The 27,713-nt window shown below is 43.7% G+C and overlaps 1 protein-coding gene across 9 annotated transcripts in view; it reads right to left on the bottom strand.

Annotated features, from left to right (window-relative positions):
- The window catches only part of LOC146785760 (uncharacterized), a 135,084-nt gene that overhangs the window by 4,069 nt on the left and 103,302 nt on the right, over positions 1-27,713 (bottom strand). The window lies entirely within an intron of this gene.

Genomic DNA, 27,713 nt, shown 5'->3' with positions numbered 1-27,713 from the left:
AATCTAGGGTGTGGAAAGCAGAACAGATGTCTGGACAATCAAATGAAGTAGGACTTATTGTTTAAAAAGTATATAAGGAGGGAATTAAATATTTAATACATCACTTTCAGTTACCTGTAGACTCCAGGGCCCAAAAACAAATAAGGCACACATTCCCTGTTTGTACCACGGCACATCTTTTGAGCATGTCGCCGGGCACAAACGGGGTAATTGTGCTATGTTGTGATGAATGCGCTGCCCTCGGGGCAGCTACGAACTTGCACTGCTCTGGAGGTAGTGCATTCAATGAAATACAGAGCAGCTGTTTCAAAGTCACTCCTTGTTTCTCTGTACAGGCAGCAACCCACCTGCACTTTGAAGGGGGGAGATAAATCCCCCAGCAGGCGAGTGCAATGAGTGACTGCGTCTGCCTGTAGAGGGATCCATGAGGTCCATGAGACTCTCTTTCCCCCCTACAGAGTGCTGTGTCAGAAGCAGGCGCGACCAGCACAGGTAACAGCGGTGTGGCAGGGAGGGGCGGGACGAAGTCGACAGACGACCGGATAGGGAAAATAAAAAACAATTTCTGTGCTGGCCGCGCCTGGTCAGAAGACTACACTCCAATGCAAATGAAGAATGCCCTCTCATGATAGTGCTGTGCACAAGCGTCTGTAGCAGCTTCTGTAATACCACTGAGTCATGGAGGTGCACAAAGTAGGCACACACGCCTGCAGCGCACCCTGGGCACAAATTATAATATGGCCTCAACCAGGTATATATTATTAGTGGAACATACTAAGGCATGCTGACTCCATCAGGGATGCACCAATGTGACATTAACAGACTGGCCCTGCTGTACCACACATTCAGTAACCAGCTGACCCTTGGCTTAAGGACAGCTCCCAAGACATCGCTGACCTCAACAGATCACCCATTGGCTCTCTAGTACCACAGTTGTTGTCTGAGGACCCCGTTCTCTGCACCTACAACCTGTGAGGATCATACACATTAAAGATTCTTCAATATATAAATTTGCATTTAATAATTGTTTACATAAGCTGCTATTAAATGAAAGATTGGCATTTCAGTACCAATAAGAACTCTAACACATAATTATAGATGAAAAACCCAATATATGCTAATAAACGTGGCTTACCCAAAATAGTGGAACAGCTTTTACTGACCTTATAAGCCCTCAACTCCGCCAGGCATCAGATACTCCAAAAAAAACACCCTAACAATTACAAGGATAACAGACTTTCAATCGGTCTATGTAAGCTACCGCCTCTCTGTACAGTGTAGTAAAATGAACTACACTATGAAGAGAGTGCGTGAAATCTCCTGAGGAAGACAGAGGCAACAAGAACATAATACTAACTCTTTTTGTGGTAGTGTGGGTGAGCTGTTGTAGATTTGGATAGCCGAGGACCGCCGATTCAGATACTCTTGCGGTCACTGGAGGGAGGACTCCGCCAAGGATTTTCGAAGTTCATAGGCAGTGGACAGTCCACAGGTGTTATGCAGAGCAGACAGTCACTGAGTAGGCGGTCATGCCCACATTGCTGCAGTACGCCGTCGAAGTCACCGGCAAGAGGGTATGGGCTTTTAGGGATGGGGTTGTTTACAGCAGTTGTCATTATGCTGAGAGGATCCCTCAAGGTGATGGAGGCATGCAGCGGTCTAATCCACTGGACTGGTGAAGCAAAAGGCCTGGGAAACTGCAACGTTTCTTTTCAGTTGTCAGTCGCTTTGACACTGTGCCAGTCCTCAACCATGGCGGTTTCTTCACCGGATGACACTGGGGACAAGAGCGTCTAAAGGGAGTTTCTTGGTAATTGGCAAAGTCTGTGGGGGCTCTGGGGTTTCTTGGAGACTTTGCAGGGTTCAGGAAGGACATCAGGTCCCAGTTGTCGAATCTGGTTGCAGTTTGTAGGGTTTGCGCCCGTTTCTTCTGCAGCAGGATTCAGTTCCTGGTCCACCAGCGGTCTTCTTCGTCATCTTCTTTAGGTCCTTCGAATCTGAAGGCAGGTTCTCTGGAAGCCACACACACACTGAATTTAGGTGTGTTTTTAGGGGCAACCAGGCAGTAGCCAAGGGGCTGTCTACCTGTAGGGTGTCTACTCCATTTTTATGCTCACCCCACGTGGGGGTGGGTCTACCCTGACTTCTAATTTACTACCATCCCCATCCTCAAGATGTCGGATAGTGTAAATTGGGGTCTACCTCATCTGCCCCACCTGAGGGGTGGTACAGGGGGGAGGTAGACCCATCTCCTACTTTACCTAATTTTCCAGCAAGTCAAAAGTGCAGAAGGACGGGGGGTCACCATTTGCTTCTAACAGCAGAAGCTGGGGGCAGGGTTCAAAGGTGGCACATCCTTTAAAGTTCCCGCTCTTGCCAAGACAGATCCTGCAGGGGGGAGGTGTGACCACCTCTGCCCAGAGCAGGCATCGTTTCTGGATCCGGAGAGCTCTGGCTCTCTACCCAGGACTCCAGAAACATGCCTGGTGATGGCAAGGTGACTCAAACTAGACAGGGACCACACCAGCGGTTGTAATGTTTCGGGGATCCTCTAAAAAGGTCTCCTATGTGAATTTATTAATAAATCCAACACTGATATCAAGAAGGATTTACTATGACAAGACGTTTGGTACCAAACATCTTAGAAATCATTGGAGCCACCATGGAGCTAGGACACTAGTGTTAAGTATCCAGCCCATGTATTTTTTATGGCGTCCCTTTTCACTTACAGCGCACAGAATGGACTGGATATTTTAAAGACCCATCTGCTCATGCTGATAGGCCCTCACATAGGAAATAGTGCACCATGCCTTAGGGATAAAGGTCTGCAGTAGGGGTGGCTTACCTGTATCTTTTGCAGTGCAGGGTTGGCATGGTACACAGGGCTGTGTGCCATATCAACTCTTCGGTTTGTTCTGCAACTTGACATGCGGCCTGAGATTACGACACTGCCGGATCAGAATGAGGGGTCCCTGGGGAACCTCCTCCTGCCCCCATGCCTTGGGAATCAGTGGTAACATTTACTGGGGTTTACAGGGGCTACAGAAGTTGTGCCGTTTGGTACAGTTTTTGGGAAAGGATATCTGGCACTGGGAACCTGGTTAGCAGGGACTCAGTGCACTCACAGTTCAAAATCACATCAGGCAAAAAGTGGGGGGCTAACCATGACAAAGAGAGGCACTTTCCTACATGATCCCCAAACGAAAGAGACTGAGAGTACCCTTCCCCTGGTGAGTCTTCATCATCTAAGTGGAAGCCTTGGAAAGTATATCTGCATTTCCATGGGCAGTTCCAGGTCGGTGTTCCACTTCAAAGTCCATTCCTTGTAGGGATATGGACCACCTTAGTAGATTAGGGTTCTCGCCTTTCAATGGCATTAACAATCTAAGAGGCCTGTGGTAGGTTTGAACAATGAAGTGAGAACCAAACAGGTATGGCCTCAGCTTCTTCAGGGACCAGACCACAGCAAAGGCTTCCCTCTCAATGACACACCAACGCTGTTACCTGGGGGATATACTTCTGTTGAGGAAAACCACAGGCTAGTCTTGACCTTCTTCATTTAATTGGGATAGGACAGCTCCTATCCCATGTTAGGGGCATTAGTCTACACAATTAATTGCTTGGCATGATGTGGAGCTTTCAGAACAGGTGCAGAGCACATTGCTTCCTTCAGAGCGTAAAAAGACTTTTGACAGCTCACTGTCCAGTTCACCTTTTTGGGTATTTGTTTGGAGGTCAGTTCTGTGACTGGTGCCACCATGGTGCCATAATCCTTCACAAGTCTCCGATAGTACACAGTCAAGCCAAGAAAGGCCCTGACTTGAGTCTGGGTTGTTGAAGCCACCCAATCCAGGATAGTTTGGATCTTGGGTTGCAAGGGTTGAACCTGGCCTCCTCCCACAAGGTGGCCCGGGTATACAAGCTTTCGCTGCCCTATCTGGCATTTGCTTGCCTTGATCGTGAGCCCTGCTTTGCGCTGAGCTTCTAATACTTTCCCAAGGTGGATCAGGTGATCTGTCCCGGTGGTGCTAAATACAGCAATATTGTCAAGATAAGCTGCACTAAAGGACTGCCAGCCAAGACTTTATTCACCAACCTCCGAAAAGAGGCAGCTGTATTATTCAGACCAAAAGACATAACAGTAAACTGATATTGCCCGTCTGCGGTTGAAAATGCAGATATCTCGTTGGCTCCTGGAGTCAGACCTATTTGTCAGTATCCTGATGCGAGATCAAAAGTACGCAGATATGTGGCTGCTCCTAAGATTTCAATCAATTTGTCTGCCCTATGAATTGGGTGCGCATTAGTCTTGGTCATGGTATGGAGGTCCCTATAGTCCACAGAGAACCTGATTTCTTTCTTACCACCCCGGGAATGAGGTTAGTGGACTAAGACGACTGGGCTGGCCCATGTGCTCTCAGATAGTTTCTATGACTCCCAATTCCAGCAGCTTGCTTACTTCAGCTTCGATGCTCTCTTTCTCGTGATCAGACTGCCTGTAAATTTTGTTTTTGACCGGTAAGCTTACACCAGTGTCCAAGTCATAGGTACACCAGCTAGTCTGACCAGGGTTCAAAGAGAAGGACTTGCCTGCAATCAGTCTGCTGTTGGGTGGTGACGGTGTCTGACAAGGCCACTCCTTGTACTGACCCATCTATGGATTATTTGACAGGAGGTCAGGGAGCGTTTCACTCTCTGCTTCCTGCTCCTCATCTGTGACCATGAGCATGGTCACATCTGCCCTGTTGTAGTAGGGTTTAAGGCGGTTGAAGTTCCTGCATGCGCCAATGTCCACAAAGTAGATGACCTCCCCTTTTCTCTCTAGGATGAAATAGGGCAAGCTCCACTTATCTTGGAGGGTCTTGGGAGCCACAGTACCCAATACCATATCTTGTGCTGTCACGTGTTTGCTAGGGCACTGTCGACATCTTTCAGTTAGCATGAGCCCAGGAGCCATGATGCTGATTTTGCACACGTTACTAGAAGCTTTTTCTTACGCAAGACTATTTACAGTGCCCCTTGTTATTCTGGTCAGGCCCTAGCACATAGACAAAACATACCCAGCAGCTGCTGTTTGCGGGACACTTGTATTTTGATATTCTGAGACTGCATGTTTTAACACAGCAACACTTGGAGAGTGACCTTTCCAGGGAGAAGAGCAATACGCACCTGTGATGTAGAATTACCATCTATGTCCTTAAGGTATGGGTTCTGCTGACAAAGCCCAGAGATCTTCTATTATATAATACTTCATATTCAGTCCATGGGGAGGGAGCTTGGGCACTGTAGTCCCGTTTCCAATGTCTTTGTCAGATGAAATCTCCCTTCATAATGTATGGACTTGCTACTATGCTGACAATATTTGTATTATGCATTATTACGCTTGTAGTGGCATGTATACTGCATTTTAGAGCAAAATAAATATTTTAAACTAATTCAGTGACTCTGTCAGATTTTGTTGTGGACAGGTACAAGAGAAGTGAATGAAAGGGGTGTCTTGTTACCGCAATTCCTGAGAGATCCGGGAGTGTTGTGTTCTGGGTTGTCTAATCATTTGTTTGTCAATTTTTGAGTGGGAGAGCGAGTGTGACACTATAGCTAGTCGGTCCTGGGCTCGTAGGTACTAAGGCGGTAGGAAGGCATATGCCATATACACCGAGGTCCCATAATCCTGTGCATAGTTCTGTATATGTGCAGAATCCCTACAACATGGCGCCGCCAAAGTTTGGTCTGGTACTTATTCACGAGACCCCTGAGTAGCGCTTGTGCTTCTCCACAGTACCCTCCCACCAGTATCGGAGACATCGGTGGTGCGAGGGACAAACCTCCTGTATTTGAGATTTATAGGTTTTTCAAGCGTGAATTTTAAAAGGTTCTAAATACAACCCGGCTTTGTCCTACCGTTTGGCTTATGGTATCAGTCATGGCTAATAATATTACAGCACCGAACGCAGCTGCTACAGCACATTTGGCCCAACACGGAGTGCCCGTTGCTGGGGCGGACTTTATTTTTGTCATGGAGGCAAATGCTGCCTATCGCTTCAAGTGTTTTTTACACCTGGGTTAAAGTTCAGGCTGTGGACGGAAATGATCAATTGTTTCATGAGTATGAGCTAGGTGTAGTCCCGGCGAGATACCGGCCCTATAATTTGCTTGAAGTTCCGTTGTCGGCTTGGCAACACACTATCTGGTTCAATGGTGGTGCCTTTCCTCACCCTGTTACGTCGGTCCGTCTCGGCCCATTGTCAGTCGATGGGGCCACTTGGCCCGTTTTGGCGGGCAATACTCTGCATCCTAATTATTTGAATCTTACCATAGCAGAGCTGAGAGTATTACATACCAATTGGATTCATATTCACCAAACTCACAGCCACCGGGTCAAGGATGTGTAATAACTAGTCCTCTCATGGTTAATTCTGTGATGGGGAAGCGCCCTCAGAATAGAGATGAATTCCTGTGTTGGTTGGCTGAAAAATTTGAACAACTCAATGCTGTTTTCACACACACATCTCCGGTAGAAAAACACAGGATATTGACAATGAGTATGCCGAAAGGCTCAGTTCCCAATGTGGCCGACTAACGCCTGGGGAGGAGTGATTGCTGCTGTGTATTCTCTGTGTTTTGGTACCCCCTCCATGACGGTGCTTCCGACGGTTATAAGGAAAGTTCAGGATGAACAAGGTGCGGATGTCGCGCTGGAGTTGGGTATGAGACTGGGGGGGCATTCCCTGTTGTGTCTGATATGATCCTAGCGAATCTAAAAGGGGAAGCAGTGAGCTTACAGGTGAGTCAGCGCTTAGAGGCGGTTCCTGATGTGGATAAACCATGGGAATTGCCAAAAATATTAGCTAAGGCATATAAAGCCTTGGGCCGTAATAATTTGGGAGTTAAAGCTTTCACTCAAACTCAACAACCAACTAAGCCCTAAGTTGAAAAGGAGGAGCGACCATTCTTTCCTAAAAAGAATTGGAGTAAGAATAAGCGGTAGCAACAACAGAAGCAGGATTTGCATGCTGGTTCACCGACCCCTGACACTTCTGAGCGTAATTATGATTTGCGTGACCACACTAAACTAAAGACCCAGGAACGATTTCAATTTCCTGATCCTAGTTCTCCTCGTTCCTTCAGGAATCCTCAGACTGGCAATTCGGTGGAGTGGAGCGTCAGGATCAAAGGCACGGTGATTCCAGTCAACCAAGATAAGATCAGCCAAGACAATTTGAAGTTAAATCAAAGACGGAGGGACAACCTCCGCGTCGTGCCCCATTTCAGACGAACAAAGTTGCAGCTTTGACGCTGAAATATGACTCAGATGGTGAGAACTCTACTCCACGATTGGAGATGGGCTGTGACTCTCCTAGACAGTGCGGCGGAAGTTACCATAGTGCAGGAGGCACTGCGTCCTTGTCTGGAGGTGACAGCAACTGATACTTTTTTAACGGTAGAAACAGCAGATACATGAGTTGCACCACCTGATAGATTATATGAAGTCACCCTCAAAATTGAGGGTGATATTAGGTGGGAAGTTAAGGCAATCGTTTGGGAACACCTAACTTCTTCATATGACAGTTTGCTTGCGGAGGCAGATTGTCCACCCCCATTCCTGTTAGCATCTTCATAGGGGGAGGACGTAACATTACCAAGCAAAAAACGAATTTCACGTCAGAATGGGCACTTGCTTTGGCGCCGGCTGTGTATCATAATCAGGTGGGCTGGGACAAATTTTCTCCGGCACATGAGATACCTTTACGTTCTATGCCTCAGCCTCCAGGCCCAATATCCCATCAAACGCAAGGCCAAAGCTGCCATTAACAAAATATAAAGCAATTGGAATATCAGGGTGTAATTGAACCCTGTTTCAGCAATGAATAATCCTCTTTTCCCGATAGTGAAACCGGATGGCTCTTATCGTATAGTATTGGATTACAGAAATTTGAAGTCATGTGCGCACATTTGCAGTACAAAGCGCACCCAGCTCTGCTTTGGGCAATAACATAGTACGCAAAAGATATAGTACGACCCTAGATATCTCCAACAGTTTTTAGTCACAATCTGGCTCCAGAGAGCCGTGACTGGACCACATTTACTGGAATCGGCAGCCAAAGAAAGATTTTCAGGCTTGCCCATGGGGTATAAGATCAGTCCAGGGGCTTTTGCAGCGTCTGTGGTCTCACTGTTACACAATATAGACCCAGATGCTGTCTCTTATGTGGATGACATATATTTAACAGATGATGAGTTGATTCCACATATGGTCCGAGTTGATCGCATCCTAATGTCATTTACCGACCTAGGGTACAAATGTAACTTTTATAAAATCACGCATTGCCTGTTTGACAGTCATCTTTTTGGGTTACCAACTCAACAATGAAGGTAGAGGCTTGGCCCCTCATTTCTTGAAATGTGCTCAATTGCACTCTCCATCGTCTCTGAAAAAGTTACCATCTTTGCTGGGTTTCTCTAATTTCGGGCGTACTTATATACCCGATTGTGCCCAGTGTATCAAACCAATCTATGCTTTGATACAACCAACCTTTTGTTCTGCCAGCTGGCTTCTGGAACATACGGTGATTCTTCGATCTTTGCAAGCAGATATGCTTGCGGCAAAATTTCTGTTAACTCATGACAATACAACAAATTTAGTCATACAAATCGTTCCAGGTACAGTGGGTTACACGTACTTGACATTCAAAGAAGGGGATACAATCCCCATTGCATACAAATCACACTTGTACACTTCATCCGAGATGCAAATTTCTCCTACGGAATAATCCTTAAGAACGCTCTCTTGCACAAGGTAAACGCATTCTTATGATTTTGTCAAGAAGGGGTGACCAAGGCAAGTGTTCCAAATTCTAAGGCTTTACACCCATCGTTGGATTCAATGGGCAAGTTCATTGACATTGGCTGATGTCACCTTTATCTTTGACCCGTCTTTGCAGACACAAGAGTCTTTGCAGTACGAACAGGTTCATGAACCACCGTCATCAATGCTTCCTCTTGAAAGGTACGAGTGTATACTTCACACCAACAAGCCTGCTCAGCCAGCCGTAGGCTCAAAACATGCCTATTCGGCTGCCTGCCCAATAGTCGTAAGTACAATGGTTGACGGCGAGTTCCAATCTTCTGTGGTACATACACAGTCTTTAGGAGACTATTCAGCTCAATTGGCTGAGCTGCGTGCTTTGGTGTTGGCTCTAGAATTTTCAGATCCAACAATCCGCACTCTAATAGTGTGCAATTCCTTTTATTGTGTGCAATCATACAATGACAATTTGATCTTCTGGTCATGGAATGATTTTCGCGAAAGGTAGCACAATTAAGCATAAAACGGTTTGGGTTCAAGTGGCCACTCTCAAGGAAAGCCTGCCACTCACACATATTATACATACTCTTGGCCATCAGTGTGTGAGAGCACATTCAGTGGGCAATTCCTTGGCTGATGAAGCAGCCAAATCTGCAGTTGCCACATGTCCACATGTTCAGTAGCAGCAATTACAAGAACCATGACAAAAACTGATAATGATATTCTTGCCGCCATAGCGGCTACTAAGGATGGGACGAAGTTCCCTCACAGGTTCCTGTCCAAATATTCTTATAATTTGTCCCCGGAACAAGTTCCAATAGCTACAGTACCGTCTGTTGGGGATCGGCTGATTCCTAACGAGGACCGCAGACTTCCTGTGATCATAGCAGCGCATGGCTTCAGCACATGCTGGAGTTTCTGCAAGTGTCCCTCTTGCAGCAGTGTTACTGGTGGCGCGGCTTGTACCGACAGACCCACAATTACGCTCTGTCCTGTGACGTTTGTCAACAAATAAAATCATTGACTGTCACACACCCACTGCATACGCAGCTATACATATTGAACCATCCGGTTGGTTGTATATATCTTGATCACTGAGGCCCTTTGTCGTCAGACACTGCTTATAAATACATCTTAGTTGCAGTGGATTCGTGCACGAGATTCCTTTGGGTGTGGCCACAACATAGTGCTGACGCTCAAAATGTCATAAGAGACTTGTGTGTCTTTGTCGGAACATTTGCATGCGGCACGTTCCATTCGGATTAAGGTCCGGTGTTTGTCTCTAAGGCTTACAAGGACACAATGATGTTGTTGGGGGTACTGCTGCAATTTTCGTCTCCATACAGGCCTGAGGGCAATTCCGTAGTGGAGCGAATTAACCGTGACTTAAAGCAGTCTTCGACAGCTAGAGATTTAGATACTGGTCGAGGTTGGCTGCATCACTTGTATGATGTCCAAAATGCACTAAATAATCTCCCAAGAAGATCTCTGAGTGGGCGGACCCCATACAAAATGCTTTTTGGCATTAAACAGTTTGTGCCAGACCTTGATGGTCTAGACGTTGCGGTGGCTGCCACGACGTTTGACGTAGATAACGATTGTACTATGTTGCAGGCTCTACAAAAGACACAAGATACTCATGCAACAGCTCAGTTGCCCTCATCTGCCGACACTAGAGTGCTGATTCTTGTCACAGGCTGGTTTCTGAAAGTGGATGATATGGTCCGGGAGAATTAGAGAACAGAAAATAATTTCGTCCCTCCTATCGTGCAGCAGTATCAGTCCTTGGATAGAAGGGTACTCGTACAGTAATTTTGCCTCCATTGCCTGGCACAAGAAGAACCTATACATTTCTATTGAACCTACACCAGTTGGCCAATTCTGAATAATGTGCCTAGGAACACTCCAAAAATAGATTTTTCCCTTACTACAATGTCATCTACACCGAATCCTGTGCAGCAAGTACGGGATGTGGAAACAGCTATTGATATGTTGCCAGTTGTATCCTCAACTTTGACTGCTGCTCATCTGGATTATGCCTTGTCGCCACTGAAGCCTTCAGAGTTCCTTCCCAATGCTGCACCACAGTCATCCTTCAATCCTGATCAACCCCGATGTTCCATCTAGGTTTGAGTGATTATTATATGGACAGAGATATCTTTTCTTCATCTTCTTCTTTGTCTTCTTCGATTTCCAAGGTGGAGGATCCCCCAAGCAGAATGTGCATTTTCGTTTCTTGGTTTCGACAAATGTACCTGGTGCCTCCTTGCACTTACGTTTGGCTGGCACTTACGATGATTTTTCTCTTTATGTGGATTGGCTTTGTGACTGTCTTTTTTCTTTTGCTAAATGGACATTATTTACCGGAACACTCTGCTGTCCATTTGGTAGATGGAGTTCTTGCCCCTCACACTTCATCGCAGATAGAACTCGCGTTAACATTTCAGCTTTTCCCATTGTTGAAGGCATTGTTTGGGACAAGGTAGCTTACGAGATTACCATCAGGATGCCAAACGTCTTTCGGGTGTCCCTGGGTGACGTCATCACACCCGGAATGCATTTTTTACATAAATCAAACGCAATTAGAAATCATGTTAATTATACCCAATGGGAGCATTGTCCTGCTCCATTTCAGGAAAGTTCCAGAACACAGAAAAATAAGTTCATTTACTTTTCAGGCTACAATCTATCTGACCCCAGGTCTCACTATTACAAAGTAAGTGCACCAAGGGGCACGAAGTACATGCTGTCAAAGACTAAATTAATGTATTCTTCCAAATTTATAACCGATTTGGCACTTAAGGGTAATGATTTTTGGAAGGACCAAGTAGAATTGAAATCTATCTGGGGAACTAAAGACTGGCAGGTGCGGCATACTGAATCCTTGCATCGTGCATGCTTGATCCCGTCTCAGATGTTATTTCTTAATCAATCTGTTCAACAGACTACATGTTATGGTTTGACAACAGTAAAAAATGTCAATTCCCCCTCAATTCCCTCGTTAGCTGCTTATGAAACTTGGCAGCAATACACAAATCATACACTGGCTGACATAAATGTAATGGTACAGAATGGTTCCCTTAACACATCCACTATGGATCCATTAGGCTGGTTGATTTAGCCCCTACATACTAACACCTGTCAGAAACAATTTTTGAATGCTTCTACTGGATTTACATTTAGAAGACCGGACCCTCGCATCCCTCAATCACATTCAGAGAATACTTATTCTGTGAGTAAATTGTATCAACAGTGGTTATAACATTCAACATTGTCATCTGTAAAACAACATCTTGCTCTTTTGTCTAGTGATATCGATCTGTGTATGTTTCTTTTGGGTCCTAGATCCCCACGTCCTAAACGTTTTATATACAAGGCATTTAATGATTTTTTGGAAACTTTCCCAGATGCAGGCGGCTTTCAGCTTGCGTCAAATTGATCAAGATAATGTAAGAAAAGACCTTCATGTTGTAGATAATAGTATTGATACGTTGTCTTATCAAATTTATACTTTAGATAATATTGTATCATCTGTCATTGACATTGTACAATCTTATGTTTCTGTTTTGTATCATGGTCAAAATCAACTACGGTCTGTAATGCAGTTTGGTTGGACTTTGCAAACGTTAAAAAGTGGAAGAATTCCATGGGATTATTTACATACAACTGCCCTGTTTTTGCCTTTCAACCTCACAGATAAACAGAAACTAATGTGCATGAATGATTCCACATACACTAAGTTGCACATTGACAAATTAGAACATTTGCCGTTTTTTATAGCGGAAACTGATTCCTCTGAATAGCTCATACACAGGGTTATTTCTTTGCCTAGCTCTCTCTTTCAATTCACTGCCTGCATGAAACATTACACAATCAGTAGATTTGAACCCCTCTGTAGAAATTTCCTTCACGAATTGTGGTCTTTACCGTTCACTTTTCACTGTTTACATGAGGATAAGAAGGTTTTCCTAACTCGGGAGGACTGTGATTCTACAGTGGGACACGCCTTAGTTTAAAAAAAAACGGTAGATGAGAGGGTCTGAGGGATCACACAACCAGCCTGGACAAGTCCCCCCACTAATATTGTATAAACACAGAAGTCCAGGGGTATAGACTAAAGAACAACCAAAAGACTAAACAGACATGAAAGCAATGGAGCTCAAGAACCTGAATGTAACTAAACTAAAGCCAAGTCAAAAAGTCCTCAAAAAGAGGACATAATCCCATCACCCACCGTGGTGGCATGCTTCATCATGTGGGATCTCCTCTCAACCAAACCTAGTTTGGCTGAGGAGCTACTACTCCCAATGTGTAACTAAGGGAGGAGCTCAGTAGATTAAAACATCTGCGAGCTCCTCCCTTAGTTACACATTGGGAGTAGTAGCTCCTCAGCCAAACTAGGTTTGGTTGAGAGGAGATCCCACATGATGAAGCATGCCACCACGGTGGGTGATGGGATTATGTCCTCTTTTTGAGGACTTTTTGACTTGGCTTTAGTTTAGTTACATTCAGGTTCTTGAACTCCATTGCTTTCATGTCTGTTTAGTCTTTTGGTTGTTTTGTAGTTCTATACCCCTGGACTTCTGTGTTTATACACGCCTTAGTTTGCCATCAAGCTAAATTGCATGGTGCTTGCAACGTTTCAGCACCTAATTTGGCCTGTTTTCTAAAAGGAACCCCAGTCCCTTCCATAATTTCCACACTCACGTTGCTTTCTAATGGAAGTTATCTTATCCGTAATAACCACAACTGCTGAGGCTTATGGGCAGGCATACCATACATAGTGACCATTTCCGAACGAGTTACTTGTTGCAGCAATGTTCTTTTTCCACCCCCACATTGGGTTGTAGATAAGTCACTGTGGCCTTCCATTTCCACTTTGACAACAGATTTCAATAAACTCAGCAGACTCAAAGCACTATTATTCCAACAAGAAGTGACTCTTGAGAGACCTTTGAATTGCAAGTGGCCAGGACTTCTAGTGAAATCCAGTCCCTGTTAAACACAAATCTCCCATTACATTTTGAAGAACTGATTCATCAAATATTTAATGCTTCTGATACTGAAGACCTTGCACATTTTTTTTTAAACTGGTGGGCTCTGGTCTTGTTTCATCTTTTTAGATGATATTTGGTGTTATACCCGCATATATACATTCTATAATTTCCAGCGCATTTGGTGGCTACTGCGCAATGGTTGCCCGTCATGTGGTGCTCGACCATCCAATCCAGTTAAAGCTGTACCATAGACGGATGCAGGAACTTTTTGTATGCTTGCTTCTGGCTGTGATAAGTGCAGCTTATGGAATTACCTTCCGTTACTCCTACTTTTCTGTCGTCCAACCTGTATTCTGATGCAGAAAGTTTCCATTCACATGGGCTGTGGATCTATGCCTCTCAAACACAGTGTGGCCTGATTCGAATTATGAACTGTTGAGGGGTCCTTTGTTGGCTCATGGCCAGGCCTGGTCCAATGAGGACCGCATGCAGATTGCTGCCGTAAATGAAGTTCTGGCATGCTGGAACACATGTGAGGCTGCATTGCGCCTCTTGCAACAAAGTTTCATTGAATATGACGCAAGTTGCCCAAATATGCTCTTGGATGCTACTGATTATGACAAGCACTTCTGCTCCTTCAATCTGATCAACTGGGTGTCATCCCAGTTTACTTTCAACGACAGAGATGACTTTTTGGAGCGTATTGCCTTCCAAGGTTCTAACGAATTGGTAAATTTTTCAGACGCATCTTAAACATGGTTATATATATATATATATATATATATATATATATTCACTGAAAAAAACACAGGTTTCAGAGACGTTATAGTTAAAATTAGAATTTAAAAAACCTTTGAAATTCACTGAAAAAACCATAGGTTTCAGAGACGATATAGTTAGAAATTAGCATTTAAAAAACCTTAGAAATTCACAAAAAAAACACATAGGTTTCAGGGGTGTAATAGTTATCTGGACATTTCACTCGTACAAAACCATAGAAATTCGCGAGCCCGCAATGCACTGCTGATGATGTCACATATTACATCATTCATGACGTTGTCAGTGACATCACTGATGACATCACTGATGACATCTCAAATGACATCACTGATGACATCATCCATGTGACAACCTGATACACCTCATCATACACTAGTATAACCTTTCATCACTTACGGTAAAATACAGACTACCATTTTTGAAACCATTAACACACCAATACAAGTTACTACGTACCCACTCACTGATTCCTAAGTCTACACACACAACTACCCATTCAACAACAGAATCACTTATACATGCAGTCACTAAATAATAGAACACTATCAAATGCACGTATACACATATATAGACATTGACACATCAGCAGTCATCTTAGTCGGTTATGCAGTCATCCTACTCACTCATGAAAAAAATTAATCACACTTACATTTACTCACTTACACAATTATACAAACAACACCTCATTTATTCAAACACATAGTAACTCATAGTTAATATGTTAAAAAATCACCATTACAATCATACACTCATTCATATAGTTACTCTCACAATCACTGACTCTTACATATACTTATTTATATACACCAACTATCACTTACAATGCCTTTTATTTTTTTACTTTTTTGAAGATGTTCAACTAAAACTTATATTCGCTCACCAACACACAAATAAATACACTCAGTCACCCAAACAACTGTTTCCACATGCACTCTTAAACCTACACACCTAGTCAATCAACCATTCACACATCTATGCATAGTTACACACACCCCATCCAACCACACACAAACTCAGTGTCCCGTACAAATACTCACCCAACTAATCAATAACTAATTTACACACTCATGTAGTTAGTGACCAACTGATGCATCATATTATACAACAACAGAGACAGTGATGCACACATTCACATAGTTTAGTTACTAATCCATGTATTAAGTGAGACACTTTTAATTGCTCACTAAAACAAACAGTCAGACAGCTACTAAATCCTCCATCCAGACAGTTATATATCCACTCAAATTTCAATACAGATTGGTATATATATATACTACATATTTAAATTTCAAACTAAACCACATTCACTGGATGATGTCATCAGGGATGTCATCAGTGATGTCATTTTAGATGTCATCAGTGATGTCACTGACCATGTCATGAATGATGTAATATTTGTCATCATCAGCAGTGCATTGCGGGCGTGCAAGTTATAGTTAGCAGAACTAACTATAATGGAGGAATTTCTATGGTTTTGTACGAGTGAAATGTCCAGCTATTACACCCCTGAAACCTATGTGTTTTTTCTGTGAATTTCTAAGGTTTTTTAAATGTTAATTTCTAACTATAACGTCTCTGAAACCTATGTTTTTTTCAGTGAAAATATATATATGTATATATATATATGTATTATCTACTGGCGGTCGCCAGTAGATAGTTATAGTTAGGACCGTGTTTCCATAGGAAATCCGCAACATTCTATTTGGAATAACTTTGGCGCCGGTCGACGAATCCTCGCAAAATTTTCAAAACTAATGGGGCACTACGCTCCGCTCCTACCCTGAAAGTCTCGGGGGGATTCGTCAAGCGGGGGCTGAGAAAAAAGGGGGGTCCCAAAACGCGTTTTCCCCATGCATTTTCCCATAGGACCTTTAGTCCGAGCTACAGCCCGAACGGCTGAACAGAATTACTTGAAATTTGGCAGAGAGGTAGTCCTCAGGTCAAGGATGTGCCTTTTGTAGGTCTGGTGTAAATCTGTTCAGTAGGTCCTGAGAAAATAGCATTTAAATCAATAGATATATCTGTAAGCGCGACCGCAATCCACAATGTGTAATTTCAGATGTCATCATTGATGTCATGAATGATGTCACTGACCATGTCATGAGTGATGTAATATGTGACGTCATCAGCAGTTTATTGTGGGCGCGCAAGTTATAGTTACCTGATCTAACTATAACGTGGAATTTCATTGTTTTTTTACGAGTGAAATGTACAGCTAACTATAACATGTGTGAAACCTATGGTTTTTTAAGTGAATTTGCAAGGTTTTGTAAATGCTAATTCCTAACTATAACGTGTGTGAAACCTATGGTTTTTTCAGTGAATATATATATATATATATATATATATATATATATATATATATATATATAAACTGAAAAACCATATGTTGCAGGGGCGTTATAGTTAGTTGAACGTTTCTCTCATTCAAAACCATAGAAATTCCAGCATTATAGTTAGTTCAGCTAACTATAACTCACGCTCCCGCAATGCACTGCTGATGATGTCACATATTACATCATTCATGACATGGTCAGTGACATCACTGATGACATCACTGATGACATCTCAAATGACATCACTGATGACATCATCCAGTGACAGTGTTTTTCTGTAAAGTTTAAATTTGTTTTATATATATGCCAAGCTGTATTGAGGAATGAGTGGGTGTATAAGTGTCCGTATGGAGGATTTAGTAGGTACACGACTGACTGTATAAGTGAGTGATTAAATGTGCCTTACTGAATACATGGGTTGGTGACTAAACTGTGTGAAAGTCTGTCTCAGTCTCTCTGTTGTTGTGTAAGCCGCTGCAAGGGTTGGTGAGTAGCTGAATGAATGTCTATATGGGTTATTGATTGCTTGCCTGAGTATTTGTATGGCTGCCTGAGTGTGTGTGGGGGTGGGTGGGAGGAATGAGACATCTGTGCATAGATGTGTGAGTGGTTGATTCACTGGGTGTATGGGTTCAAGAGTGCATGTGGAAACAGCTGTATGGGTGGGTGAGTGTGTGTATGGGTGTGTTGGTAAGTAAATGGATGTCTCAGTGGTACATGTGCAAGTAACTACATATGTAAAAGGCAGTATATGTGAGTGATGGTGTATAAAAATAACTATATGTGAGAGTCAGTCATTGTGAGAGTGGCTGCATGGGTGAGTGTGTATTTGTATTAGTGATTCTATAGGAGAGTAATTATGTGTTAGTATCTGTATGAATAAGTGAGGTAGTGTCTGTATAACTGTATAGGTGAGTAAATGGAAGTATGATTGATTTTTTGCATGACTGACTAAGTGTGTGAGTAACGCTGGATATGTGGCAGTGTGTGAGTGCCTGTATAGGTGTATGAGTGCATATGATAGTGTTGTATTGATGAGTGACTGTATGTATGAGTGACTGTATGGGTGAATGATTGGATGTGTGTGTAGACCTAGGAATCATTCAGTGCGTATTTAGTAACTGGTTTGATGTGTCTATTTTTTCGAAAATGGTAGTCTGTATTTTAGAGTGGGTGTATCAAAGGTTATATTCAGGTGTGAGAAGGTGCATCAGATTTTCATGTGGATATTGTCATCAGTGATGTCATCATTGATGTAATTTGAGATGTCATAAGTGATGTAATCAGTAATGTCACTGACCATGTCATGACTGATGTAATATGTGACGTCATCAGGAGTGCATTGCGGGGGCGTGAGTTATAGTTAGCAGAACTAACTATAACACCAGAATTTTTAGGGTTTTGTACGAGTGAAATGTCCAGCTAAATATAACATTCCTGAAACCTATGTTTTTTTCAGTTACTCTCTATGATTTTTTAAATGCTAATTTCTAACTATAGCGTGCCTGAAACCTATGTTTTTCTCATTCTATGGTTTTTTAAATGCTAATTTCTAACTATAACATGCCTGAAACCTATGGTTTTTCCAGGGAATTTCAAAGGTTTTTTTAAATGAAAATTTGTAAGTCTAATGTACCTCAATCCTGTTTTTTTATTTATATATATATACATATATATATTCACTGAAAAAACCATAGGTTTCACACATGTTATAGTTAGCTGGACATTTTACTGATAACAAACCAATGAAATTCCCCCGTTATAGTTACTGTAGGCAACTATAACTCACGCGACCGTAATCCTCTGCTGATGCTAATACTGTATTTAGACACTTATTTGCCCATGTCTTCTTCCATTAAATTTTAGCTATACATATATTACAAATATTTTTTTTTCATAAAGACACACATGTCATCAGCAGAGGATTACGGTCGCGTGAGTTATAGTTGCCTACAGTAACTATAACGGGGGAATTTCATTGGTTTTTTATCAGTAAAATGTCCAGCTAACTATAACATGTGTGAAACCTATGGTTTTTTCAGTGAATTTGCAAGGTTTTTTAAATGCTAATTCCTAACTATAACGTGTGTGAAACCTATGTTTTTTTCAGTGAATTTGTACGGTTTTTTAAATGCTAAGTTACTTTACGCCATTTGTGGCGTGCGCGCCCACTTAACGCAGTTCGTTCCGTGCCCGCACGGTGCGCTTCGCGCACCGTGCGCGCACAGTGAGCACGCAGTGCGCTTCGCGCACCGCGTGCCCACGTTACGCTAGATGGGCCATGAACGCACGATGCGCTTCGCGCACCGTGCGCACATGGAGGACATATGATGAGCATCGTTGTGACAGATAAAATATATGTTTTGTTGGTATGATATAAGCCATGCACAAATGGTGCCCTTCGGGCATCATTTGCACACGGGGTAGGGAGAATGTGTTTTTTTTTTTGGTTTTTTTTATGATTACCGTACGCGTACGGTAAGCGTAATCGCCGAAATTTTTGAAAAAATTAAAATTGCCTTTTTTCACTTGGGGGATCATTGGGGACTCCCTCGACATGGCTAGGTGCTTGGGAGCTGTCTAAACAGCCCCTTTACAGGTTTTTGCACTTTGTTTTTCAACCCCCTGTCAGAGTGCGAGAGAGAAAATGGCGGCCGCCGCTTCCTGGTTTCGACCGATTCGAATGTTTACTAAGATCTAACGGCCAATCAGAATCGCGCTCGCGCACGTCACCGTACGCGTACGGTAAGCGCACCGTAAGCGCACCGTAAGCTGGCTCAGATATATATATTGATTTAAAGGCTATTTTCTCAGAATCTACTGAACAGATTTACACCAAACCTACAAAAGGCACTTCCTTGACCTGAGGACTACCTCTCTGCCAAATTTCAAGTAATTCTGTTCAGCCGTTCGGGCTGTAGCTGTGTCTAAAGGTCCTATGGAAAAATACATGGGAAAAACGCGTTTTGGGACCCCCCTTTTATCTCAGCCCCCGCTTGACGAATCCCCCCGAGACTTTCAGGGTAGGAGGGGAGCGTAGCGCCCCACCTATTTTGAAAATTTTGCGAGGATTCGTCGACCGGCGCAAAAGTTATTCCAAATAGAATGTTGCGCATTTCCTATGGAAACGTGGTCCTAACTATAACTACCTACTGGCGACCGCCAGTAGGTAATATATACACATATATATATATATATATATATATATATACACATATATATATATATATATATATATATATATATATATATATATATATATAATCTACTGGCGGTCGCCAGTAGATAGTTATAGTTAGGACAGTGTTTCCATAGGAAATCCGCAACATTCTATTTGGAATAACTTTAGCGCCGGTTGACGAATCCTTGCAAACTTTTCAAAATAGGTGGGGCGCTCCGCTCCGCTCCTACCCTGAAAGACTCGGGGTGATTCGTCAAGCGGGGGCCGAGAAAAAAGGGGGGTCCCAAAACGCGTTTTTCCCATGCAATTTTCCATAGGGACCTTTAGTCCAAGGTACAGTCCGAACGGCTGAACAGAATTACTTGAAATTTGGCAGAGAGGTAGTCCTCAGGTCAGGGATGTGCCTTTTGCAGGTCTGGTGTCAATCTGTTCAGTAGTTCCTGAGAAAATCAAAAGTAAAATCATATATATATGTGGGCGGAGCCTAACCACACATCTCATCCTGAGATCTGATTGCCTGTCAGCCCTTCATCCAAGAAGTGTTGGCAGCCATCTTGGGACCAATATACATGATAGCACCTCATTAAAAAGCATTGCAGTTAATAGAAGGTTTTAAGACTTTAGTTACATTATAAATCATTTGTTGATGGTACCATACTCATTTTAGGAATTGTGGTATGTTCTAAGGTGATTTCACCATGTGAAAAAGCCTTCTGCTGGGATATCATGATTGAGAGAAAAATATTTTCTCATGCTTTTCCCACAGAGGTTTGGAAGGTGATCTATAAGCTAAACTGAGAGCTTATTTTCTGTAAATTCACATTACCTTTCTCAGTCATGTGAGAATGAAGTCTGACATTCTCAGTAAAACATGTACATCCAACAAGGGCAGAGACTGTCAATTGATTCCTTTGTGTTCTACTGCAGCTTCCCAGAGTGTTCCAAAGAACAACTAGAGCGCTAACAGTCCTACTTATGGTAAACGTATGGCACACCTGAAGCCATCTTGCTTGGATTAAAGTGGTAACTCTTAAAACATTTAATTTAAAAAGGAACAAAATGAGGCGGTTCATTTTTCCATAAAAAGTATGATTAGTGGTGCAGAAAGAAAAATTAGGGCACATTTTGAGTGACTTCTCAAATCCTCTTCTATTTCATTAAAAAATTCTGACATGCAGACTGAAACATGCACTTTCAATACCAGCAGCAGTTTCCCCTGGTGAGCAGTAGCTTTACTACAGTGATCTAATGAGCAAAAAGAGTGCTAACATTCTGAATTTATGGCAAATGTGTGAATGCCTTCTTGATGGAATCAAAGTAAAAAACTGAAAGTATTTCCTACTGAGGAGACTGCAGTAAATGAGGAAATTAGGAAACTTCATAACAAATAAGTCGCCCAAGATGGCCACCAGAGACAAAAGAGCCCAAATGTAGCCCAAATATCACCCAGATGTAGCCCAAGTATAGCCCAATGACAGAATGTCCCAGAGTGTTCTTAAAAACAACTAGAGCGCTTACTGTCTTCATTATGACAAAAGTATGGCACACCTGAAGCCATCTTGATTGGAATAAACTGGTAACACTTAAAACATTTCATTTAATTTAAAAAGGAACACAATGAGGGGGTTCATTTTGCCATAGAAATTATGATTAATGCTGAAGAAAGAAAATGAGGGCACATTTTGAGTGACTTCTCAAATCCTCTTCTATTTCATTAAAAAATTCTGACATGCAGACTGAAACATGCACTTTTAATACCAGGAGCAGACTTCCATGGTGAACAGTAGTTTTACTACAGTGATCTAATGAGCAACTAGAGTGCTAACATTCAGAATTCATGGCAAATGTGTGACATATCTGAATACCTTCATGATGGAATCAAAGTAAAAAACTGAAAGCATTTCCTACTGAGGAGACTGCAGTACATGAGGAAATTAGGAAACTTCATAATAAATAAATCTCCCAAGATGGCCACCGGAGACAAAAGAGCCCAAATGTAGCCCAAAATCACCCAGATGTAGCCCAAATATAGCCCAATGACAGAAGTGTGCAAAACACTTATTATTTTGTGTTTTTGCAGTGTTATATAGTGCAGACTTGTCAGGTATTGGAGTGCTTTACATGAGCATTGGTTACATCACACAAGAACAAATTCATTTTGGTTGTAGACATGGGGAGACTAAGTGATTTGACCAGAATCACAGAATGTCGAGCTGAAGCAGAAACTCCAACCTGGTTCCCCAGTTGCAAAGTCTGCAGTTCTGGAAGTAACACCACATCCTCTCCCCTAAGTGCAACATTTAATCAAGTGGTCAACTGGATAAAAAAACATAAAGATAACAAATAATTTAAAAGTGCTTTGTCGCTATTTGAAAACTCAGAAAATATGTCCTTATTTTAGTCTTTTAGAGCACTAACCATAATTTTGATGCCAATAAGACCCTCTCATATATGTAATTTCTAAAGGAAATGCTCTAGGTATTACAGTTTTGATTACATCAAAATGACGTCAGGCGTTCCACACTTTTGTAATAAATATAGAATGTTAGCAATCTAGTTGTTCATTAGGATACTGTTGAGAGGCAAAGGCCAGGGGCACGGACTCTGAGAATTGAAGGCAGGTAGGAGGGTGCAAAGGCAACAATTTAACCACACTGAGCAGGCAGGAAGGGCCGTGGCAGCACAACAGACTATGGAGGGCAGTGGAAAGGGGGGCAGGGGCAACAAACCAACAATACAGGACTTGCAAGAGAGGCTGTGGCAATGTAATAGACCACTGTGGGCAGAAGGAAGAGGCAATGGTAGTACAACCATACATGCCAACAGACCCGATTCAGCCAGGAAACGTCCAATGTTTTTAAGCTCAAATGGGCTTTATTTGATCTGTCTCCTGTCCACAATCTCCTCTTTTTCAATGTAACTCAAAGGGGAAAATCAATACCCCAGTCTTTTTTCAAAATCTCCCTCTTACCAAGTTCAAAATGTTCGCAAGTATGGTACATTGGATCATGGAAGGAAATGGGGTAGGGACATGGACTTGGATAACAGAGGACAGGAGGGACATGGAGAGGTGCACCAAACTGACCCTGCAGGGCAGGCATCAGTGTTTGCAGCAGCACAATACACCACACAGGGCATGCGGGACGGGAGTGCAGCACAACAATCCATAGAAAGCAAGAGGGAGGGGACAGGACCATGCACATGGACAACAGAGAACAGAGGGGCAAGAGGCAATGGTAGCTAGCTGACCATAATGGACAGACAGGAGAGAAAGCTGCAGCATAACAGACCATAAAGGGCAGGAGGGACGGATCAGGGGCATTACAATGGAACAGACAAGCCAGGAGGGAGGGAGTAGGGGTCTGCACATGTAAACAGAGGGCTGGGGGCAAGGGGGCAGGGCAGGAGCAGCAAGATAGCCATGGAGGTCAGGCAGGATGGGCACTAGAAGCAAGACACATCATGAAGAGCAACAGTGAGATTGTGATGGCATACACACAGACCATGGAGGGAAGGTGGGAGGGGGTCAGGGGCAGCTAACTGACCACACAGGGAAGGTGGGAGGGGCCATGGCAGCACAGAAGACCATGCATGGCAAGTGGGAGGGTTAGTGGCAGCACAATGGCTATGATGGGCAAGAAGGAGGGTGCAGGGGCATGCACAAAGGACGATGGAGGATAGAAGGGAGGGTCAGGACCTGTGCACAGACAAGAAAGTTCAGGGGAAGGGGCCTCACAACAGACCGCACGGGGCAGGCAGGAGGAGCAGTTGCAGCACAACAGACCAGGGAGGGCAGAAGGGTGTGGCAGTACAATGGACCATGTAGGACAGGAGGAAGAGGATAGGGGCATGGCATGTGGACAGGCAGGGTGGAGGTGGCAGGGACAGGTTACAGTCATCTGACAATGCTAGGCAGGTGGGAGGGGAGTGGCAGCTCAACAGAACACTCAGAGTAGATAGGAGTGGCAGGTCCATGGAACATGGTGGGCAAAAAGGATGGAGCAGGGGCATGCACAAAGACATCGGAGGGCAGGGGGAAGGAGAATAGGGGCAGCAAGCTAAGCACAGAGTTTAAGCAGGAGATCAATGATGGGGCATAGAATTGGGCAATGGAGGGCAGGAGGAGTGGACTGGTAAATCATACTAAATTGTGAGCAGTGGCAGCACATCAGACCATGCATGGCAGGAGGGAGGAGGCTAGTCCATGGATTCACACAACAGAGGATAGGGAGGAGGGGGATGGGGCAGCAAGCTAAGGCGGGTATTAGGAACTTTATTGTTTTTAAAACGTGTGTCTGTGCGAACTACTCAAAATATGAACAAGTATGCAGCATAATCTCACTTTTATTCAGGAAGAAGAGGACGTTTGTGACTGTGACTCCGGGCTCACTTGGCAGAAACACCCCCTGACCCTCCACCCCCTATCGCAAAATGTAATGCCCGTGAAAAGGGTAGGTGAACACAGTGTTATATAGAACATAGTCCTGAGAGCACGATTGAAAATGAAAACTAGATATAGTGTATGGTATAAACTATGCACCAAAAAGTGTGATCTAAGATGAACCGGGCATGAAATATAATATGCAATACATTGTGCGCAATGACAGATTCATTGGAGAGCGCGAGATAGCACAGGCACTAGCGCGTGCTATGCGATATGCGCCTTGGAGTGTAATATGCACAGGGCAGTGTTGTGTAACCTAACTAGTCTCTAAAGTTGTAATATAAAATATGTGCTGGGGAGTGTAACGTTGCATATGCACTGTGACAAAGATATGGATCCCAGATTGTAATATGTATGGCATAGCACTGTGTGTTATAACATAGGCATCGAGGAAGGCACGTTAGATGGGGCAATATAACCCGTGCGAAGACAAGTGTGGCATGACATATTCACGGGGTGGTGTTATAGTGCACATGGGCTAGAGAGTGTCATAGCATATGCACTAGCTAGTGGAATACAACACAGAGGTGTGTGGCACTCAGCAGGCAATGGTGGGTGTAACACAGCATTGGGCTCTGCCAGGAGCGCGCTGTGACTCTCAAGTGATGTTCGTCCCCTTTCCAGAGAGTAAAATAAAAAGTATTACACATCTGGCAGTGGATGTGTGTTTTATTAACCGTGAGGGGGGTTTCTTGCATAGTTTTGGTCGAATTTTTGTCGAATCCCCTTTGAATGGCTTGGTGTGCATGTGTATTAAATGTGCCCGTCAATAGCTACCCATGTTTGTATAAATAAACGACAAGGGTATCTACCGGGATTAGGCACGGTAGGGAATCAGACATGTCAGAGCTTCACTAGTGGTGTAAATACATTCCACGTGGATTCATTGTATGCATAGTCGCCTTTTAATGAATATCACGCAAATCGTCATGGTGATAGGTACGTACGGTTTGTCCAGCATGTCCTAGGTGTGTCTATAAATATATATTTTTTAAAAATAATAAAAAACAGTGGCCGGCCCTGGGCATTGGGGTCAAAAAAATATAATTAGGAGACAGGCCCTGGGGGATGGGGTCATCAGGGCCAATAAATTAGAAGAAGAAGGGGAACCACACAGCCCCCCTTCTTAAAAAATTAAAATAAATAAAAGACTGGCATCGTGCCGGAGGCCACGCCCCCTCCTTGCAGCACTCTGCAAACGCGCCCCCTGGCGAGTTGTAAGTTGGGGAATTAATTCCTCTTCAATACTGAGGGTCCCTGAGGGCCAACTAGCCCAACAGGCATCTCCAGTATGCGCCAGGGAGCTGCGTGTTCTGTGGCCAAGCCCCGTTTTACACCTCTCTGCAACGCAGCTCTGTGGCGCTTACTGGAGGTACCTAGTGGTCTAGTTTGACCCTAGGGACACTTAGGATTCAAGGGGACTTAATCTCTCAACTTAGAACAGCCACAGGGCGCGTTTACACAGTGGTGAAGGGTGGGGACGGGGCCTGAGGTGACGTGTGCAAACACGCACTATGGCATGTTTTAAATTGGGGATATAATTTCCCTTCAATACTGAGGGCCCCTGGGGGCTAACTAGCCCACCAAGTGCTTCCAGTAAACGCCACTGAGCTGCATTGCAGAGAGGTGGTCCAGGCCGTGCCACTTTTTACACCTCTCTGCAACGCAGCTCTGTGGCCCTAATTTCGAAAGGAGGGATCCCCCTTTCCCTCTACCATTAAGGAATAATATTCCCTTACTTAGCTGACCCTGCTCAACTTGCCCTGTTAGGAACTGCATACTTTCTTTTGTTTGACTGGTACTTAAAAACTCTTAAATTCGCTTCTCACTACTGCAAGGCCTACCTCCACAAAGGATAACATTGAGGTTGCCTTATTACATTTGATAAGCTTTAACTTTCAAATGGGAAGAGGCAAGCTGTGCATGTTTGGTGTCTGGAATTGTAATGAAAAATCCTTTCTCATAGTAAAGTTGGATTTTGAATTACATTATTGAAAATGCTACTTTTAGGAAGTTGGTATTATCCTGCCTTAGCTATTTAATGCCTGCAACCTGTCTCTGGGTCACATGACAGGGTGTAGCTGATGGTTGGGCTTTATGTATTCCTCCTATACAGTCACACACACTAGAGGGATTAGGTATACCTGGATGGGCCATCACTGGCAGGATGGGAGGGCATAACTCGGTACAGCTCTCCGACTTCAAGAGAGGAACCTGGTATAAATTCTGGACTTCTGACACCAACTGTACAGTACACTTCTGGACCTGGGAGACACTGCCAGCAAGAAGGACTGCTGTGCTGCTGAAAGAACTGCCACTCTGTTGGCTGTAGCACTGCTGGACTAACTACTGCCCTGCAGGGCTGCTTCCTCATTGGATTGCTGCCCTACTGGCCTCCTGCCTGAGTCAGAGGAATTGGACCTACACATGGACCCCAGGACTCTCAGAGTGACTCCAAGAGCGAGTCTGCTGGCCTCCTGTTCAGAGCCACAGGGACATAACAGGCTCACAACCACCTGAACCAGCACCAATATCTAGCTGGAGCAAACCCTCGATCCCCAAATGGTGCTCCTCAGGTCCTGGACCCTTGGTGTGGCCTAAGAGATGCTGAATTGAGGTTTTTGGACTCTTTGTGACTATGAAATGGCACACTGGCACAGAAACCTTGCAGCTCGCACAGCCAGCCAAGGAGAAGTTCTGTCAACCTGGCATTTCGTGCCACAGCATCGACCACCCGCAAGGATGCCACAGAGAAGCTCCAGTCTGCCCACTCGCAACGTCAAAAGGATCTTCACACCACAACAATAATCATCCATGATGCCAGGCCTGTTCTTTGCACTACTTCGACAACTGTCCCAATGGTTCTCTGTTACTTATGATACCCTTTAACACAAACAGGATTCTATGTGCTAGACTGAGAAGGTAACTTTTCAGCTGGACTAACCAGGTCCCTATCTCAAACCCGTGTTCCATCGCGGTCAGCCTGACCATGTGACCAGATAGCCGCGAGTAGCACTTTGGACTTTTTGACATCGTTTTTACTTAAATCTGTAGAATTACATATCTGTAGTTCTACTGATTGGACTTTTGCCACTTTAGTCTTGTTTTATTTATTAAAATGTACTCCATTTGGCTATCTTTGGAATACCTTTTGTGGTGTTTTCATTTT

Source organism: Triturus cristatus, chromosome 11 (assembly GCF_964204655.1).
Source record: "Triturus cristatus chromosome 11, aTriCri1.1, whole genome shotgun sequence".
NCBI lineage: Eukaryota > Metazoa > Chordata > Amphibia > Caudata > Salamandridae > Triturus > Triturus cristatus.
The sequence above is the reverse complement of the archived record's forward strand: the minus strand, read 5'-3'. Positions and strand labels throughout refer to the sequence as shown.